The 21,599-nt window shown below is 45.5% G+C and overlaps 1 protein-coding gene across 4 annotated transcripts in view; it reads right to left on the reverse strand.

Moving 5' to 3' along the window:
* The window catches only part of LOC129821904 (leucine-rich repeat and fibronectin type III domain-containing protein 1-like protein), a 129,084-nt gene that overhangs the window by 61,439 nt on the left and 46,046 nt on the right, over window positions 1-21,599 (reverse strand). For 3 of the 4 annotated variants that reach the window (XM_055879635.1, XM_055879636.1, XM_055879634.1), the window contains exon 2: window positions 6,879-7,087. The exons of the other annotated variant lie outside the window; for it this stretch is intronic. The gene's annotated coding sequence lies outside the window, so the exon portion shown is untranslated. The remainder of the gene's footprint in view (window positions 1-6,878; window positions 7,088-21,599) is intronic. 4 annotated transcript variants of the gene reach the window in all.

Here is a 21,599-nt window from a genome sequence, read left to right on the forward strand (position 1 = left end):
TGTTGACCGGGGTAGGGGTAGCCAGGTGGAAAGCATGGCCAGCCGTAGAAAAATGCTTGTTGAAATTCTCAATTATAGTGGATTTGTCGGTGGTGACAGTGTTTCCTATCTTCAGTCCAGTTGGAAGCTGGGTGGAGGTGTTCTTATTCTACATGGACTTTACAGTGTCCCAGAACTTTTTTGAGTTTGTGTTGCAGGAAGCAAATTTCTGCTTGAAAAAGCTAGCCTTGGCTTTTCTAACTGCCTGTGTATACTGGTTTCTAGCTTCCCTGAAAAGTTGCATATCACAGGGGCTGTTCGATGCTAATGCAGAACGCCATAGGATGTTTTTCTGTTGGTTAAGGGCAGTCAGGTCAGGAGAGAACCAAGGGCTATATCTGTTCCTGGTTCTAAATTTCTTGAATGGGGCATGCTTATTCAAGATGGTGAGGAAGGCATTTAAAAAAAATATCCAGGCATCCTCTACTGACGGGATGAGATCAATATCCTTCCAGAATACCTTGGCCAGGTCGATTAGAAAGGCCTGCTCGCTGAAATGTTTCAGGGAGCGTTTGACAGTGATGAGTGGAGGTCGTTTGATCGCTGACCCATTACGGATACAGGAAATGAGGCAGTGATCGCTGAGATCTTGGTTGAAAACAGCAGAGGTGTATTTGGAGGGCAAGTTGGTTAGGATGATGTCTATGAGGGTACCCGTGATTACGGAATTGCGGTGATACCTGGTAGGTTCATTGATAATTTGTGTGAGATTGAGGGCATCAAGCTTAGATTGTAGGATGGCTGGCGTGTTAAGCATGTTCCAATTTAGGTCGCCTAGCAGCACAAGCTCTGAAGATAGATGGGGGGCAATCAGTTCACATATGGTGTCCAGAGCACAGCTGGGGGCAGAGGGTGGTCTATAGCAGGCGGCAACAGTGAGAGACTTGTTTTTAGAGAGGTGGATTTTTAAAAGTAGAAGTTCAAATTGTATGGGAACAGACCTGGATAGTAAAACAGAACTCTGCAGGCAATCCTTGCAGTAGATTGCAACACCGCCCCCTTTGGCCGTTCTATCTTCTCTGAAAATCTTGTAGTTAGGGATGAAAATGTCAGAATTTTTGGTGGTCTTCCTAAGCCAGGATTCAGACACGGCTAAAACATCTGGGTTGGCAGAGTGTGCTAAAGCAGTGAACAAAACAAACTTAGGGATGAGGCTTCTAATGTTAACATGCATGAAACCAAGGCTATTACGGTTACAGAAGTCATCAAAAGAGAGAGCCTGGGGAATAGGAGTGGAGCTAGGTACTGCAGGGCCTGGATTCACCTCTACATCACAAGAGGAACAGAGGAGGAGTAGGATAAGGGTACGGCTAAAAGCTATGAGAATTGGTCGTCTAGAACGTCTAGAACAGAGAGTAAAAGGAAGTTTCTGGGGGCGATAAAATAGCTTCAAGGAATAATGTACAGACAAAGGTATGGTAGGATGTGAATACAGTGGAGGTAAACCTAGGAAATGAGTGATGATGAGAGAGATATTGTCTCTAGAAACATCATTGAAACCAGGTGATGTCATCGCATATGTGGGAGGTGGAACTGAAAGGTTGGATATATAGTGAGCAGGGCTAGAGGCTCTACAGTGAAATAAGCCAATAAACACTAACCAGAACAGCAATGGACAAGGCATATTTACATTAAGGAGAGGCATGCTTAATCGAGTGATCATAAGGGTCCAGTGAGTAGAGGTTGGTTGGGGTCACGGCGATCCAGACAGCTGGCCAGGTAGCTGGCTATCGGTAGCAAGATAACATAGGATGGAGGTCTGTTTTTTTTTTTTTTTTTTTTTTTTTTTTTTTGTCACCTCGTTCGTTTCCGTCGGTAGATTAGTGGGGTTTCGTGTGGTAGAGGGCATCGATCCAATTGGCAAAATAGATATAGTGACCCAAGAAAAAAAAAGAAAAAAAATATATATCTTAAATATTAAAAAAATATATATATCAGCGGTGTATCTGTATATGTGTTGACTTACAATGCCTTCGGAAAGACCCCTAGACTTTTTCCACATTTTGTTAGGTTACAGCCTTATTCTAATGAAAAAATAATAATAATAATGTCCTCTCAATCAATCAGAAATATTTCATTTACATAAGTTTTCAGACCCTTTACTCAGTACGTTGTTGAAACACCTTCGGCAGCAATTACAGCCTCGAGTGTTCTTGGGTATGACGCTACAAGCTTGGAACACCTGTATTTGGGGAGTTTCTCCCATTCTTCTCTGCAGATCCTCTCAAGCTCTGTCAGGTTGGATAGGGAGCGTTGCTGCACAGCTATGTTCAGGTCTCACCAGAGATGTTCAATCGGGTTCAAGTCCGGGTTCTGTCTTTGTCACTCAATGATATTCAGAGACTTGTCCCAAAGCCACTCCTGCGAAGGTCTTGGCTGTGTGCTTAGGGTCGTTGTCCTGTTGAAAGGTGAACCTTTACCCCCAGTCTGAGGTCCTGAGCGCTCTGGAGGAGGTTTTCATCATGGAGCTCTCTGTACTTTGCTACGTTCATCTTTCCCTCGATCTTGACTAGTCTCCCAGTCCCTGCCGCTGAAAAACATCCCCACAGCATGATGCTATCACCAACATGTTTCACCGTAGGGATGGTGCCAGGTTTCCTCCAGACGTGACGCTTGGCATTCAGGCCAAAGAGTTCAGTCTTGGATTCATCAGACCAGAGAATCTTGTTTCTCATGGTCTGAGAGTCTTTTTGCCTTTTGGCAAACTCCAAGTGGGCTGTCATGTGCCTTTTACTGAGGAATGGCTTCTCTCTGGCCACTCTACCATAAAGTCTTAGATTGGTGGAGTGCTGCAAAGATGGTTGTCCTTCTGGAAGGTTCTCCCATCTCCACAGAGGAACTCTAGAGCTCTGTCAGAGTGACCATAGGGTTCTTGGTCACCTCCCCTCCCTCGGTCACCTCCCTTTAGCCAGGTGGCCAGCTCTAGGAAGTCTTGGTGGTTCCAAACTTCTTACAGTTAAGAATGATAGAGGCCACTGTGTTCTTGGGGTGTAGTCATTTTGCGTTCTCAGTGGACATTCGGGTGTTTTCTTAAATTCGCTCTGGCAATCTACAGTACTCTGATTTCAGAGCACTCTCGTCTGAGTGTACCAGAGCGCAGAATAATGAATTTACGAGCGCTCAACACCCGTTGAATATAGCTGGTGTCAGTAACCGTCGCCAAAAAGCATAATTAAATTGTTTCCAGCAGCACAGTTACAGTCACCAACCCTTTGGTAAACACAAAAACTGCCTAACCAGCTCTGCTAGGGCGAGTACAATGGTCAGAGGGGTCTCATTTGTGTCTGGAAGTAGCTAGCAAGCTAGCCAACGTTAACTTGGGTGCTTGACTGGCGTTGTAAGGCCAGAACACTCAAATCAAACCTACTCCTCGGCCCAAACGTCCAGTGTACGCTCCGAGAGCAAAACGATCTGAATTTACAAACTGACAACGCTCTGAATTTATGAGCCCAGGCAATCCATATTGAATTTAACTAGGCAAGTCAGTTAAGAACAAATAATTTTTTACAAGGACAGCCTACTTCTTCCTCCCCATCAGGGAATTGAACCTTGGTCTCCCGCGTGCCCTGCACGCACGACACAGGAATTCTTAAGCTAAATAGCCCAGTACTGTACTGCCGACCGTCACGTTGTACAGCACCATATTTACCGTTCCATGCTAACGGAAACCCAGAGGGTTTATCGTTTTTCTTGGAATAGAAACACCATAATATTAATCAAATTAATTAAGCAAGTACCAGTCAAAAGTTTGGACACACCTACTCATTCCAGGATTTTTCTTTATTTTTTACTATTTTCTACATTGTATAATAATAGTGAAGACATCGCAACTATGAAAAAACACATATGGAATCAGTTAAGAATACATTCTTATTTACAAGGACAGCCTACCCCTTCCTCTCCGTCGGGGAATTGAGCCCCGGTCTCCCGCGTGCCAGAATTCTGTAGTACAGACATGCTTGCTCTCTGGAATTAGGCACTTTCCCATGTTTACTACAGTATGTATTGTAGGCTATGTTTGTGTGTCAGACTGCACAGTAGCCTAATAAACAAATGCAGGTGGCTTATATCTTCAAAAGGCTTTAAATGCTTTATTATCCAAATATAAAAGCATTTACTGTCCAGTACCATATTTCTTCATCAGCATCTTCATGCTTTCGTTAATAAAATAATGATAAAAAGACTCTGCAGATGTTGATTTAGTTATGGATCCATACCGAATTACTATGGGAATAAATATAACTGATTTACAGAAATATTGGAAAAAAAGATGTCTAATGAAGGCAAATCATTTAGAATCCTCCAATCCTCTTATGCTGTAGCCTACTCCTGACCGTCACGTTGTACAGCGCCATGTTTTCTATTCCATCCTAATGGAAACCAGGAGGGTTTCCTTTTTCTCCGAATAGAAATACCACAATATTAATCAAATTAATTAAGGCAAATTTCTTAAAATAAATCCCATATACTATGTTATTACAAAAAAAGTATTAAATTCTCCGGTAATGCCAATATGGAAGACTATCAAATGCCTCTCAAAGATGCCCTCTGGTGGTCAAACTAGCACTAACTTGCATTAACAGAAAAAATGGCTGACAATTAGATAACGTGCCACAGAATGCTGCAGCAGCCCGCAAGGTGTGCTGCAGTATGACGCAACTTCTAAAGGAGCAACCACTGTATGTACATTTTCATGTTTGGAATTTCCATGGTTAAGGTCAGGCAGCACCTCCTACTGGACAGTTGATTTGTTTACAACTATGCCATTGGTCTCCCAACCAGGGTTTTAACCAAGCCCATCCCTACTTAGGTTTGATATTTGTCACTGACTACTACCAACGTGCTATCATGAGAATGGCTTTTGTGAAATCTCTACTTCATAACTAAATAGATTCAATGCTGCAATCAAAGTAATTCCTCCTCCTTCTGTCGTCCTTTCCGCTTCCTCTCATCCCCATCCTTCTGCTTTCCTCTTTCCTCCTCCTGCTTCTCCTCCTCCTCCTCTCATCCTCCCGTCCGCCTCTCCCCTACTCCCCCAACTCTCCTCTTCTCACCCCTGCTCCTCCTCCCCTCTCCTCCTCTCCTCCTTCTGCTTTCCCCTTTCGTCCTCCTGCTCCTCTCCCTCCTGCTTTCACCTTTCCTCCTTCTGCTCCTCCTCGCTGAGGACGCTGATTATTTTTTTGTGTCACATCACATGCTTCAATGATGTCAGACAGTGGTATGCAAGTGCTTTGACGTGTGTATGACACATGTATGTGAGACCTTAGAAGGCTTAGCTTAATGTCTCATGTATGTTGTTTTTATATAATACATGCAACATTTTTGTTATGTCTACATTTTAACCACCCGTATAAGTCAGATATTACAAGAATATTTTAAGTGTACTTGCTGCCACATACTTACAAGTTCCAGGTAGAACATATAGGAATCTTGTTAAATTCTTCTATACCTTTTCCATATGGGGTCCTGCTAATCTACTCTCTCTGATCTTCATCACCTGCCCTACCTACTACACATCAATCAATCCACCATTCCACCAATTCACCTATGCACCCACCCACCCATACATCCATCCATCCATCCATCCTAAACACCACCCAGCCAACCAACCAGCCACCCTTCTGTAATGTCAATATCAAAATCAATATTCAAATCATTCCAAGGGAATCTGTTTTTCTTCTCTGTTTTTCTCCATTAACTCAAAGAAGCACAAATATCAATTTATGCACATTTAACACCACCACCTGCCCCCAGATGACCTGTTGGCATTTCTACCGCAGTGTTTTCCTTAAATTAAAAACCGTAACAACATGCAAATACAAAAAGGGCACTTTGAGGTCCGTTACTTGTTTTTACAGAAATGTCAAGGTCTCAGAATAGCTGAGAAATTCTGCAAGACCTATCCAGGCAAATTACAAAATGACTCACTCAGACTGCATACTGTGTTTTCTTCATGCATTATCCCTATTTCTCTTCTTTGTTACAGCTAGTTCAGTGATCGATTCACCGCTAAATGTAGGGTGAGCGTCAATGTTTCTGGCTTTTAAAGCAACATTGAAAGTGTCTGAATGAATTAAGACTGCATGGGCTGGCACAAAATAAATCCCTGGCTGCGCATAGGCACAGCTACAGTATTGTTTCCAACGTTACAAGTAGTAGTTTAGGTTGTGCTAAATGGACTAGCAGATTTTACTTATGTATGGTGTTGTGGTAGGTTTTACTTCCTGTTAAAATGCCTGTCACTTTGTGTTAGGGTGACTTTTGACCCCAGGCCAGACAGGGGCAGCTGTCTCAGGGGACAGGCTACAGCAGGTGTACTTGATAGAGGTTTAAGGTCAAAGGTCAGTGTCGAAGCCTCTAAACACTAAGGACAGCTCTTCCCCCAGAGGGAAGGTGTAGCAGGTGCTGCCTTGGCAACCGGTTGTGAAAAGTAAATATCAGCCCTTAAACCTCAGATGAACAGGACTGGGAAAGGCTTTCTTTAAATTCTATCAAATCAGTTCTTAGGAAATTAGATCCCGAAAAACCAACTGGTGGTTTAGGGTTAGGTCCGTGGATTTGGATTGTGACTTAAATCACCCCTATTGATGGGCCAGATGGCCAGCAGATTGACAGTGTGAGTGAGCTGTATCTTGTCTTGGATATGTCAACGTTCCCCCTTCATGCCTCTTCACGCCATTGAAATCAAGACCAAGACAGCTGTCCACCATCAAGCCACTGCTGCCTCGTTACAATATCCAAAAGAAAGTCTGTCCGTTACGCACACTGTGTAACATCTCAAGGTTGCCAGCGCTGTTCAATACGAGATGTAGCGAGGTACACTGCACTGATATACATACCTCTATCTGGTATGGTCTGGCAGGGTCGTGAACCTCATGAAGACTGTGTGGGCTGTGTTGGCCTAGCAGAGAAGGGCAGACATGGGAAGCTACATGTGGTCAGGGAGCCGCTGAGCAGGGGGTAATGGTGACTACCTAAGCAGCATCTGGGTGTCGGCACTGGGGACTAAAGGAAACAACTGGGTCCCTTGTGGAGGATGTCCATTGACCTGTGGGTGAGAGAGAGAGAGACACAGCATTATATACACTGAGTGTACAAAACATTAGGAACACCTTTCCAATAATGAGAACAGCCTCAATTAGTAAGGTGTCGAAAGCATTCCACAGGGATGCTGGCCCACAGTTGTGTCAAGCTGGCTGGATGTTCTTTGGGTAGGGGACCATTCTTGATACACACAGGAAACTGTTGACAAGAACAACTCAGCAGTGTTGCAGTTCTTGACACAAACCGGTGCATCTGGCACCTACTACCATACCCCGTTCAAAGGCACTTAAATCTTTTGTTTCGCCCATTTACCCTCAGAAAGGCACACGTACACAATCCACGTCTCAATGGTCTCAAAGCTTAAAAATCCTTTAATTCACCTGTCTCCTCCCCTTCATCTACACACATTGAAGTGTATTCAGTAAGGGATCGTAGCTTTCACCTGGACTTAGTCCACGTCGTGGAAAGAGCAGGTGTTCATAATGTTTTGTACACTAACCCTAACCCCTCAGAGAAAATACGCTAAGATAGCGTAGGTTATAGACAACAGTGAAATCAAGATCGGGGAACAGCTATGCGGTGTGATGAAACATATTCCACAATGGAGTAGCAAACTGATTCAACGCTACACCAGCCGGTATAAAATCCTGTTTTATTTGATCAATTTATATGAAATGCTCGACTTAACTACAACATTCTCAACTTTACTCTATTCTATTTACAGTATAATCTTAGAGTACATGACAGATTTACGTCTCCCTCTAAACGGTTCCTTCACGGCTGACCTCAGCGGGAGAGCCGAGTTAAACTCTGCTGCGACTCCAAATCAGCCCCACTCGCCGCCTCGCACGCCTGCTTCGAACTTTTGCACATGTTGTCGGGGGAAAATGCCCGAGGGTATCAGACCTCATTTGCATATGCAGAGCAGAAAAAACGTGCATAATAATACACTGATGCACTGTCAAGTCCTTACTTTAAAAAGGGAGAGGAAAATAACACACTCACTCGCACACAACCCGACAGAGACGGATGGTTAACTCTGGGGTTATTTACATCACTGGCCTGCTTTCAAACTAGACAGGAAGGAATTGTGTTTTGATTTAATCCGAGTATTTATCTACAAATATCTTCCTATCTTCCTCTTTCCCACCTTCCCTCCATATTTATTCTCTCCTCTCTCCCTCTCTGATCAATATGAACATAATTAAACAACCACTCATTAGCATCTGCAATAAAAAAAAACACCTTTTTCATTAAAACCCCATACGCTCTCATTGGTTTCATGATCTAACAAGAGGCTAGGTACTTGCAGAGTGTCATGACTGGCCTGTGCGGCTCAGGTTACCGTGGACCATAATCCTACAAAGATATCTCACACCCACCAGCGTGGGAGAGATCGAGATGTATGGAGGTGGGTGGGTTTTATGTCACCTCAACGTCCATTGTAAATCTTAAGGGAGCAGACAAAATCCCTTCGTCCTCTCAGTATGGAATGCATGATTTTTATTTGACCTTTATTTAACTAGGCAAGTCAGTTAAGAACAAATTCTTATTTTCAACGACATAGGAACAGTTGGTTAACTGCCTTGTTCAGGGGCAGAACAACAGCTTTTTACCTTGTCAGCTCGGGGATTCGACCTTTCGGTTACTAGTCCAACGCGCTAACCGCTAGGCTACTTGCCGCCCCGATGGGTCTATGGAGAAGCTACCTCTGAACAGTATCATGCAATAAATGGACTTTGGGACAATATGTTTTGTAGGCCAAAATGGTAGTAATGACGATAGATGGAATATGAAAATGAATGTAGTTATGTTATTAAAAAGTTAAATGACGACGTTATAACGAAAATATTGCAACTTGAAGAGTTTTCACAATATGCACTTGATGTTTGCATACTGTACGTTGTGTGGAAAATGTCCAGATCAAAGAGAACATTTAAATAAAGAGGAAATGTGAAGTTAGTTGTCTAAATTGGATCTGAGTAAAATCCAGACCTTGCCTCGCAACTAGTTACGCCCAGAGAACTTACCCTAAATGCGGAAACGGCCATTTCTGACCCGAGGGTGTAAAACATGTGAGTTAAGAATTAACATTATGACTAGGGACCACGAGCTGCAGCCAAGGTCCGATTAGTTGGAACCCCAAAACGAAACACGAGGTTGAAGAAGACAAAGCAACCTTTTAACAATCTATGCTACGGATGAGTAGCTGTGTCTAAGAGGGTGAATTCAAGCAGGACCACCCGGTTATTCTCTCCAAGGAATCGTGTGTCTACACTGCTTTCATTCCCACGCTGGAACCACCTATATGGTCGATTAGCCGTCCTCAGAAGACCCCTCTCTTTCAGAACAAGGGCGAGGAAACAGACCACTAAGAGAAAGGACACTGACATCGCGTGGACAATCAGAGAGTTACACCCGGTAACAACAGAAGCGTCGCCATCAGAGGAGAGGTCGGGAACTTGGTCCATGAGGAGAGACCCCATCGGAGACCTACGAAATGCAATTATATCATTATATTCTGACCCATAAGAGTGGCAGTTCGTGGCAAGGTCAGGGTTAAACTAAGCATAGTTTACAAATGTACCAAAGTGTGCTTTTCTCTCGTGCACTCTCGCTCTCTCTTTCTCTTTTGAAATCCCTATTTTGTGTAACACGTGTCATATTGTGTTGGCTCGCTAGGGACCTGTTTCATTGTACTAAGTTCTAATCAATATCATAGACTGTGTGTTTGTGTAATCTATCGTTCAAAGGTGTGGGGTCACTTAGAAATGTCCTTGTTTTGGAAAGAAAAGACAATTTTTGGTCCTTTAAAATAACATCAAATTGATCAGAAATACAGTGTAGACATTGTTAACGTTGTAAATGACTATAGTAGCTGGAAACGGCTGATTTATTATGGAATATCTACATAGGCGTATCTTATATTATCATTTTAGCTTGTTAGTAAATAAATAATCAACTCAATTGGTGTGGTACGGACTTATTTAGTGAGTCTCGGATTTGTGCAGATTCCCGGATTATGCGACGTTCAGAATGAGACTGTAGAGGAAATTAATTAATTAGCGACTGTTGTAAAAATCGATAGTCTGTTGTTCTTTGAGTTAATTTGGGAAATAGAAACTTAATAAAGCCAAAACTTTCCCATGAAGCCCCAGGTTAATGAGTTAATAATTACCTGATTCATTTAATCACGTAATTATAAACAGTCAATCATTCAATGAACAGCAGGCGTCACATTAATCAATCCAACGTCACAGGAGTTTGCCATTAAACAGCATTGCCATCATTTACAGAGATACAACAACATTAGGAGCGGAAGGGAGAAGACACTACATATAGTATTATTCATAATTCATAATTATAGCCATGTGTAAAGGGATAGCTCACATTTCCCTGATCTACCATTTCCTGAATTGTTGATTCTTCATGTACTGAGCTAATGTAGCTGAAAACATCTGAACGTGTCAGGTGAACTAAAATACCCAGGCTAGCCGTGTGTCTGTGCCATGTGTGCTCTGTTTGTCTGAACAGACCTGGCCTAACGTTGGCACACGGTACACACAGGAATCTGGGACCGTTCACCTAGCCCGGGATGAGCACACTGTCACGGTGGAGCTGTGAGTGATTTATCACCCGCTCATCAGATGTAACCGTCAGCACAAGAGCCCTGTCAACCAGCAGAATAACAATGCCGGTGGGTTACTTTGATCAGACAATAAAGATGTTCATTTTCCACAACAACACAAACATCAGACAGGAAATCCTGGCAGCTACTGTACGTGGATGAGGAGCGTGGGTGGAGAGTGTTGGGTAAACGTGCCTGTCATGGGTCTGTGAGACAGTATGAAAATATCCACTTAGGCACGAGAATCCTGAGTAAATAGAGACCGCATTAAGCTGGGTTAAAAAGCCTTGATGGATTTCTGGCCACCCATGGCTAAGCGTAAGCTTCTAGAAGCACCTCTGGTTGTCGGCTGGTTCTCCTAAGCCAGTCGAGCACATTTCTTTTCTACGGAGTCTCCATTACGGTCTCGCAGCCTTTCAGCATGGGTCGATACTGCACAGTAGGGAAGGGAGACTGTGTGTGTGTGTGTGTGTGTGGACTGTGCTGACCACTCTGTCTCTCGTTCCATGTACTAGAATGCTGCCATTGGCAAGGACATTCTCACCTTTACTGTTAAAGCGAGGCTGCAAGTTCTACCAAAAAAATATAGTCTAGCACTCTGGTACCCTGCAAACCCTGACCCATTTTCTATTCTACACGAGGGAAATGTATTGGAGTCCATTGCCCATGTTCTTACAAGGATTTGTACATTGCTAAACACGACCATCTTGTTGACCTGATAGCCAGCAAGGTGGGAAAAGTGGTCTCACCAACCGCACATATGCATAAGGGGAAGGGGAAGCCGGTTCGATGATGATGTGTTTTCCTGTGTGCCAAATACGGCAGATGTTGTTGAGGAGGAGGCCAGGAAGAGGTGCTCATTTTGGAAGTGGGCTGTTCATTTGACGGCTATATGGAGCAGGCCGTTGCCAATAAGCTGCTTAAGTTCCAGCCCCTCGTGGCTTTCTTGGACAGCCTCTGGTGTAGGTGCAAGCTGGTAGCGCTGATATTCGGCAGTCTCGGCCACGTACACAGGCTTGCAGTGTGTGGCCTCCACATTGCAGGCCTGACAAAAACTAGGGCAAAGCGATTGGCTCGGTACTGCTCTGTTTTAGCTGTTGTGGGCAGCCTAGCTCTTTGGTGAAGGAGGTGCGTTCTGTACCCTTGAGTGCCATGCATACAGGGACTTTTGAAATTATTGGATCATTTTTTTGTAAATTTGTTTGGTGGATTCAAATAAAGTATTCTAATAAAGTAAAGTAGTGAAAACTGATGTGTGAGTGCATGTGTGTGTGAGCGCATGACTGGGTACGTGTACAAAGCACATACAGTACCAGTCAGAAGTTGACACACATACTCATTCAGGGGTTTTTCTTTATTTGACTATTTTCTACATCGTAGAATAATAGTGAAGACATCAAAACTATGAAATAACACATGGAATCATGTAGTAACCAAAAAGTGTTAAACGGATATATTTTATATTTGAAAATCTTCAATGATGCCATGATGACAGCTTTGCACTCTCGGTATTCTCAACCAGCGTCATGTGGAATGCTTTTCCAACAGTCTTGAAAGAGTATTGCTACATTTTCAAGTTGATAACTGTGCACTCTCCTCAAACAATAGCATGGTATTCTTACTCTGTAATAGCTACTGTAAATTGGACCGTGTAGTTAGATTCACAATAATTTAAGCTTTCTTTTTTTTCTTTTTTTTTTCCCATATCAGATATGTCTATGTCCTGGGTAATGTTCTTGTTACTTACAATCTCATGCTAATCACATTAGCCTATGTTAGCTCAACCATCCCACGGGGGGGGACACCAATCCTGGCACTCTCAGAGGTTAATCTATCTGTCCATAGGGACATGCAGCGCTGTGTGAGAATCGTACCCTCTGAAAGTGCTGATATTAACTCCGATTTGTTGACCTCACACAGCTGATCATGCGGAGAGGATTATAGATTTAGATCTTAACATACAAAGGAATCAGTCAGTCACATAAGCAATGCTGGTGTCCATGCATAGTACACACTTAAATACATCAAAGATAAACCACGTTGGTTCTAATATGGCAGTCAGTGAGACAATTATGATTCTGAGTGCATCAAGGCTCCCTACACGGGTCTGCAGATTGGAGAGGGCTCTAGCCAGTCCAATGGTTTATTCCAGAACAGTGGGTGAAGCATTGTGAAGCACTGCGGGGAGATAGATGCAGAGATGTTACTTTGTGTTGAGCAAAACGAAGGCTTTGTAATTGTAGCTCACTCTCGTGATCGGTGGGATGGAGAGCGATGGCCTCAGCGTGATGCGAATCCAGTCACTCGTATTACAGCAGCGTTCTAAGTCACACCACCCTGACGCCTCTACCGCCTGATCAACCTGAGGAGTGAGGCACTCGGTGTGAAACTGATGGGTTAGTGCTCCCTATAATACCTTCAAATAAGTCACGCTAAAAAGCCTGTGAACGAACGCATGCGATGCAAATGGTCCGTTCTTATCTTTTCTCTCCGTTTTTTTCCAGCTTTGGTACCAAGGCGACAGATGCAAGACAGCTGATATCTGACCGGCAGATGTGGGCCTAGCTAAATCCCAAGGGAACAATTCCCGGCATTACTGCCAACAGATAATAATTTACTTTGCAAGCAGGGGGACAATTTAGCTATGTTTTAAGGCATCACATTTGCTCCTCATTACGAGTCTGCAAAATGGTCTTGACACACCTTCATTCCAGCGGCATAACTTTAGGCTTATTGGCGTCTATTTTAGGTCTGATTATCTCAAGTTAATGTCCTCCCTCCTTGTGGCTGTCCTTTGCCAGATGTATGTGTGGATGGTTTCTGACACCTCTATGAGGTACGGGACTGTTTTCAGACAAAGCAGTGGACTGTCTTTCTCCTCAGCTTATTCCCTCTCTGTCTTAGCAGTGGCTGTAGCAAGGCCCAGATCGCCTCTCCTCTCACTCTGACTGCACCACTAATGATTTAGTCTATATATAACCCCTTTCTCTGTCTGTCTGCCTGGACTGCCTGCCTGCTTTTCTCATCTCCTGCTCTAGCCCCACACCAGACCCATGAATCTAAACCCCATTTCATTAAAACTCAACAGCAGGCAGAATAATAACACCTTTTGGTGTGGAGAAAAGATTGATGCTGTTTGAGTGAAAGGCTCAGTCTTTGCTGGTTGCTAGTTTGACGATTGTGTCAAAGATCAAGGAAGAAACGGAAAATGTGAGCACAGGAGGTGCATTAAAAGAGAAAATAAAGAGAGTTGAAAAAGAAAGAGACAGTTGCCTGTTTCTCTGTTCCTCTGCTAGAGAGTACAGAGGGCTCTGGGTCTTACTGCAGTCAATCCAGAACGTCTGGCGGAGACAGATGTAATCTTCTAAACACCTGGGTGTTCCTGTTACACTGTTCCCATCTCTGCTGTATACAGTTGTCGTAGTGACATCATGAACATGCTATTGCCATCCAACATCAAACTTGTCATTGTCGTTATGTAAAAGTACAAACACAAATATGACAGGCTGTATGATGTCAACAGCATGGTGGTCCAAATAACATAATTGCTGGATTTGAATTTAGTATATGTCAATGTAGCAAGCCAGGCAACTAAAAACAACGTTCTAAACGATGGTTTGGTTAGTTTCTAGCTTGTTAGCTAGCTAGCCCTCCTTAAAAACACGCCACTTTGATACAGCTACTGTCACGCCCTGGCCTTAGTATTCTTTGTTTTCTTTATTATTTTAGTTAGGTCAGGGTGTGACATGGGGAATGTTTGTGTTTTTGTTGGTTTTGGGTGTTTCTATGGTAAAGGGGTTGTTGGGTGTAGTATATGGGTTTGTGTTGAGTTCATGTGTCTAGCGTTGTCTATGTATGTTTAGTTGTCTAGGAGAGTCTATGGTTGCCTGAATGAGTTCCCAATTAGAGACAGCTGATTTCGGTTGTCTCTGATTGGGAGCCTTATTTAGGGTAGCCATAGGCTTTCATTTGTTGTGAGTAGTTGTCTATGTGATACGTTTGTAGCCAGTGTGTGCACATCGTTGTTTAGCTTCACGATCGTTTTCTTGTTTTGTTTAGTGTTTAAGTGTTTTTGTTTCGTTTGCCTTCTTCGTTAATAAAAAGGAGATGGCTTATTTTCCTAAAGCTGCGTTTTGGTCCGTCAATCCTCCACACGATCGTGACAGAACTACTCACCATTACAGGACCAAGCGGCATGGAAAGCGGCAACAGGACCCACCTACACAGGATTCGTGGACATGGGAGGAGATACTGGATGGTAAGGGGCCGTGGGCACAACCCGGAGAATATCGCCTTCCTCGTGAAGAGCTGGAGGCAGCTAAAGCCGAGAGGAGGCGATATGAGGAGGCAGCACGGAGACAAGGCTGGAAGCCCGTGAGTACAACCCAAAAATTTCTTGGGGGGGGCCTTAAAGGGAGTGTGGCGAAGTCAGGTAGGAAACCTGCGCCTACTTCCTGTACTTACCGTGGAGAGCGAGAGTACGGGCAGACACCGTGTTACGCAGTAGAGCGCACGGTGTCTCCTGTTCGCGTGCATAGCCCGGTTCGGTACATTTCAGCTCCACGTATCGGCCGGGCTAGACTGAGCGTTGAGCCGTATGTCATGAAGCCGGCCCAACGCATCTGGTCACCAGTGCGTCTCCTCGGGCCGGCGTACATGGCACCAGCCTTACGCATGGTGTCCCCGGTTCGCCTACATAGGCCGGTGCGGGTTATTCCACCTCCCCGCACTGGTCAGGCGACGGGGAGCATACAACCAGGTAAGGTTGGGCAGGCTCGGCGCTCAAGGGAGCCAGTACGCCTGCACGGTCCGGTATTTCCGGCGCCACCTCCCCGCCCCAACCCAGTACCACCAGTGCCTCCTCCACGCACTAGCTATATGGTGCGTGTCTCCAGCCCTTTACCACCAGTGCCTAAACCACGCACCAAGCCTCCTGTGTGTCCCCAGAGTCCTGTGCGTCCTGTTGCTGCTCCCCGCACTAGCCCTGAGATGCGTGTCCCCAGCCCGGTGCCACCAGTCCCGGCACCACGCACCAGGCCTACAGTGCGCCTCAGCCGGCAGGAGTCTGCCGTCTGCACAGCGATGCCTGAACTGCCCGTCTGCCAAGCGCCATCTGAGCCATCCGTCTACCCAGCGCCATCTGAGCCATCCGTCTCCCCAGCGCCATCTGAGCCATCCGTCTCCCCAGCGCCGTCTGAGCCATCCGTCTGCCATGAGCCTGCAAAGCCGCCCGTCTGCCATGAGCCTGCAAAGCCGCCCGTCTGCCATGAGCCTACAGAGCCGTCCGCCAGACAGGAGCCGCTAGAGCCGTCCGCCAGACAGGAGCCGCTAGAGCCGTCCGCCAGACAGGAGCCGCTAGAGCCGTCCGCCAGACAGGAGCCGCTAGAGCCGCCCGCCAGACAGGATCTGCCAGAGCCTCCAACCAGACAGGATCTGCCAGAGCCGCCAACCAGACAGGATCTGCCAGAGCCGCCAACCAGACAGGATCTGCCAGAGCCGCCAACCAGACAGGATCTGCCAGAGCCGCCAACCAGACAGGATCTGCCAGAGCCGCCAACCAGACAGGATCTGCCAGAGCAGTCAGCTAGCCATGAGCAGCCAGAGCAGTCAGCTAGCCATGAGCAGCCAGAGCAGTCAGCTAGCCATGAGCAGCCAGATCCGTCAGCTAGCCATGAGCAGCCAGATCCGTCAGCCAGCCATGAGCAGCCAGATCCGTCAGCCAGCCATGAGCAGCCAGATCCGTCAGCCAGCCATGAGCAGCCAGATCCGTCAGCCAGCCATGAGCAGCCAGATCCGTCAGCCAGCCATGAGCAGCCAGATCCGTCAGCCAGCCATGAGCAGCCAGATCCGTCAGCCAGCCATGAGCAGCCAGATCCGTCAGCCAGCCATGAGCAGCCAGATCCGTCAGCCAGCCATGAGCAGCCAGATCCGTCAGCCAGCCATGAGCAGCCAGATCCGTCAGCCAGCCATGAGCAGCCAGATCCGTCAGCTAGCCATGAGCAGCCAGATCCGTCAGCTAGCCATGAGCAGCCAGATCCGTCAGTCAGCCATGAGCAGCCAGATCCGTCAGTCAGCCATGAGCAGCCAGATCCGTCAGTCAGCCATGAGCAGCCAGATCCGTCAGCTAGCCATGAGCAGCCAGATCCGTCAGCTAGCCATGAGCAGCCAGATCCGTCAGCTAGCCATGAGCAGCCAGATCCGTCAGCTAGCCATGAGCAGCCAGATCCGTCAGCTAGCCATGAGCAGCCAGATCCGTCAGCCAGCCATGAGCAGCCAGATCCGTCAGCCAGCCATGGGCCGTCCCTCAGTCCGGAGCTGCAGTCCCTCAGTCCGGAGCTGCCGTTCCTCAGTCCGGAGCTGCCGTTCCTCAGTCCGGAGCTGCCGTTCCTCAGTCCGGAGCTGCCCCTTATCCTGGTGCTGTCCCTTACCCTGGTACTGCCCCTTAGTTCGGAGCTGCCCCTGACCCTGGTACTGCCCCTTACCCTGGTACTGCCCTTAGTCCGGAGCTGCCCCTTAGTCCGGAACTGCCCCTTAATGCAGTGGGGTTAATGTGGAGGGGGGTCATTTGGAGGAAGCTAAGGAGGCGGTTAGGGACTGTGGTGACGTGGGGACCACGACCAGAGCCGGAGCCGCCACCGTGGATGGAAGCCCACCCAGACCCTCCCCTAGACTGGTTAATGGTGCGCCCGGAGTTCGCACCTTAAGGGGGGGGGGTTATGTCACGCCCTGGCCTTAGTATTCTTTGTTTTCTTTATTATTTTAGTTAGGTCAGGGTGTGACATGGGGAATGTTTGTGTTTTTGTTGGTTTTGGGTGTTTCTATGGTAAAGGGGTTGTTGGGTGTAGTATATGGGTTTGTGTTGAGTTCATGTGTCTAGCGTTGTCTATGTATGTTTAGTTGTCTAGGAGAGTCTATGGTTGCCTGAATGAGTTCCCAATTAGAGACAGCTGATTTCGGTTGTCTCTGATTGGGAGCCTTATTTAGGGTAGCCATAGGCTTTCATTTGTTGTGAGTAGTTGTCTATGTGATACGTTTGTAGCCAGTGTGTGCACATCGTTGTTTAGCTTCACGATCGTTTTCTTGTTTTGTTTAGTGTTTTTGTTTCGTTTGCCTTCTTCGTTAATAAAAAGGAGATGGCTTATTTTCCTAAAGCTGCGTTTTGGTCCGTCAATCCTCCACACGATTGTGACAGCTACGACCGAAAGTGACTGTTCGTAGCAGGTTAGGAAAGCGTTTTCGCTAACCCTTATCCTAATGTGCTGCATAAGTTATCCTAACCTGTTACAAAAAAGTCACTTCCAGTCACAGCTGTATCAAAGTGGCGTGTTTTTAGGGAATCTCCTAACATTAGCTAGTTCAAATAATGACCAGAGCATAGCTGACATCTTAACTAATTTGTATTAATTATTACAGGAAAATAAATCACAACAAGGTCATCATTTACAAGGTAATGATAATGACCTGATAGTGATAGATAATCAAAACAAACCAAATGCTGTTGGTCGTATACACATATTTAGCCGAATGATAATGATAGATAATGAATGGAAATGGTCTCTTCACACAGACAATGTGGTGAAGGCGCAACAGCACCTCTTCAAACTCAGGAGGCTGAAGAAATGTGGCTTGGCACCTAAGGCCCTCACAAACGTATAGTGTTGCACCATTGAAAGCATCCTGCCAGACTGTATCACTGCCTCGTACAGCAATTTCACCGTCCGCAACCGCAGGGCTCTCCAAAGGGTGGTGCAGTCAGACCAACACAACACCAGTGGCAAACCACTTCCCTCCAGGACATCTACAGGACCCGGTGTCACAGATCATCAAGGACCTTGACCACCGAGCCAGGGCCTGTTCACCGCGCTACCATCTAGCATATGGAGAGAGTAGAGGTGCATCAAAGCTGGGAGCAAGAGACAGAGAAACAGCTATCTCCAGGCCATCAGACTGTTAAAGCGTCACCACTAGCCAGCCTCAGCCAGGTACCCTGCCTTTGAACCTTAGTCACTGTTCCAGCCAGCTACCACCTGGGACACTACCCTACACCTTAGAGACTACTGCTACTGCCTTATGTTCATAGAGTGATTGAACACTGGTCAATTTAATAATGTTAGCATACTGTTTCACCAACTATATATGTACAGTATATAGTTTATTCTAGTCATGGCTCATCCTATATAACTTATTTTTTTTAAATCTGGGTTATGGGTATATTGTTTTTTAATTATTATTGGTAGGTATTACTGCACTGTTGGAGTTAGAAACACAAGTATTTTACTGTCTGTGACAGCATGGGCAGCACCATTAAGGCTACAATGCTTAGATATCCAAACTAAGTTGACTACTTTAAAATGGCGGAAGCATGGTGGAAGCCCTCAATGGTACTGCCCATGCTAAAACGGCCTTCTGGTTATTAGAGGCCTCTATCATTCTTTATGAGTGTGCACCGACTCGTTGCTGGTAACCATGACAACAGACGCTGAGACAAGGTCAAACTTGACATTTTTTAATGCATCTGAGACATGGAAAACCATCAGTCGCAGTCTACAGTCATTCCACTGGAGTATGAATTACATTTTGTTTTGACCAGCGACATTTGTCACATTCTAATTGTCCACAGACATGTTGTTAGACCAAGTATAAACCAGACTTAAAGAGCCACTGAGTACCGCGATTGGCACGTGTTTTTCTGTTGCTCATTAAAAAAAAAAAAATGTCAGTCTTGGAGGTATGTTTCCTGACCGATTCTGCATTTGGTTAATGATGTTTGTCCTCCATGAGACACTGTAGATGCGGAGGCCAATTTCATTTCCTCAAAATCCCCAGAATGATAAGATAACTCAAGAAATCTGTCATTCATTCAGTTTTAGTTGCGCAATTTTACATCTAACTAAGGTGTTTGGTGCAATAGTTCAAGTAAAAAAAAATGTGTGAGGTGTTCTTATGTAAACAGTCAGAGCTGCTGGGCAGGTCTGTCTCACTGTCTATGATATTGGATAGAGAGCAATCTCCGCAGCTGTTCACTCCAAGTTAGTGGGCAAATGGACATCGTCAAATCACGGATGTTCAAAACTCTGTTTTAGATCAGACTGAGTTTATGGCAAAAAGTATTACATTTACACTTTGTGGTCAATTGTGACGATAGGATAACAGTTTCTGACTCATATTGATGCCACATAGGCAGTTTTAAAGGGATTTGTTGCTTTTTAAAAGGCAGTCGCTCTTTAACCAGATGATTATGTGCTATAAGCAATAGGCCGGGTTTTTTTAAATTCATTTTTGGGGAACTCAGTCAGTCTTTCAACTTACTGTTGAGACACGCCTAAGTTGTAATAGCAGAATGAACTAGATTCAATTTCGAAATCAATTAAGGGTATACTTCTACCAGACACAGAGAACTCAGTCGATCTGTACAATACAGACCAGAGATTGGGAACAAGTCTAGCTTTAACTTCTTGAAACCATTTATCTTTTCAGGCACTTGGAAGTAGGACTATATTTCTTCATTGAGTTTCTCTGCCATGAATTTGTTGGGGAGGTGCTTTGCCATTGTGTTGTGATATTTTTCCACTAAATTGAGTTAATTCGATCAGACGGGGCACAAGGTCCTCCAGCCTGGACTATATTTAATAGCAAATCCTCCTGACCTTTCGGGAGCTCTGTGGCCGCTGGATGCCAGAAACTTGGCCTCACTCTCTCCACTCCGAGACAGCCCGAGTGCACCAGGGTGGAAGACTTAAGCTAGCCTGCATCCTCAGGCTGATTAGGACTGAAACCCCTTCACCTCAACGTTGGCACAACAAAACAATGTTCTTCCTTTTAGCACGCCCCCCCCCCCCCCCCATCTCTCTCTCTCCCTCCCTCCTGGGTCCCAGTCTCTCATTCCAGCAAACAGCTTGACCTTGAGACATCGTGGCCCTCCCTCACCCGCTCCATCCCTCGCATCAGCATCCCCTCTGGCTGCACCTGTACTCATTTATCCATTTATTTATTTTGTGACGAGCCGCTATCCTCTCCACCTGGTAGGCCATCGTGGTGTTTGTTTATTTTAATTTCACCTTTATTTAACCAGGTAGGCTAGTTGAGAACTAGTTCTCATTTACAACTGCGACCTGGACAAGATAAAGCAAAGCGACACAAACACAGAGTTACACATGGAATAAACAAACGTCAATAACAGGCAATAAATAGGCCATAGTAGTGAAATAATTACAATTTAAACACTGGAGTGATAGATATGCAGAAGATGAATGTGCAAGTAGAGATACTGGGGTGCAAAGGAGCAAAATAAATAATAACAGTATGGGGATGAGGTAGTTGGATGGGCTATTTACAGATGAGCTATGTAAAGGTGCAGTGATCTGTGAGCTGCTCTGACAGCTGGTGCTTAAAGTTAGTGAGGGAGATATGAGACTCCAGCTTCAGTGATTTTTGCAATTCGTTCCAGTCATTGGCAGCAGAGAACTGGAAGGAAAGGCGGCTAAAGTAGGAATTGGCTTTGGGGGTGTCCAGTGAAATATACCTGCAGGAACGCGACCTATGGTGACCAGTGAGCTGAGATAGGCGGGGATTTACCTAGCAAAGACTTATGAAGTGAGGGCCAGCCAACGAGAGCATAAAGGTCGCAGTGGTGGGTAGTATATGGGGATTTGGTGACAAAACCGATGGCACATAGACTGCATCCAATTTGTTGAGTAGAGTTGGAGGCTATTTTGTTAATGACAACGCCGAAGTCAAGGATCACCAGGATAGTCAGTTTTACGAGGGTATGTTTGGCAGCATGAGTGAAGGATGCTTTGTTGCGAAATAGGAAGCCAATTCTAGATTTAATTTTGGTTTGGAGATGCACAAAACTTCTTATGGCTTGGGGGAGTATTTCGACGTCTGG

Source organism: Salvelinus fontinalis, chromosome 24, assembly GCF_029448725.1.
Source record: "Salvelinus fontinalis isolate EN_2023a chromosome 24, ASM2944872v1, whole genome shotgun sequence".
Lineage (NCBI taxonomy): Eukaryota > Metazoa > Chordata > Actinopteri > Salmoniformes > Salmonidae > Salvelinus > Salvelinus fontinalis.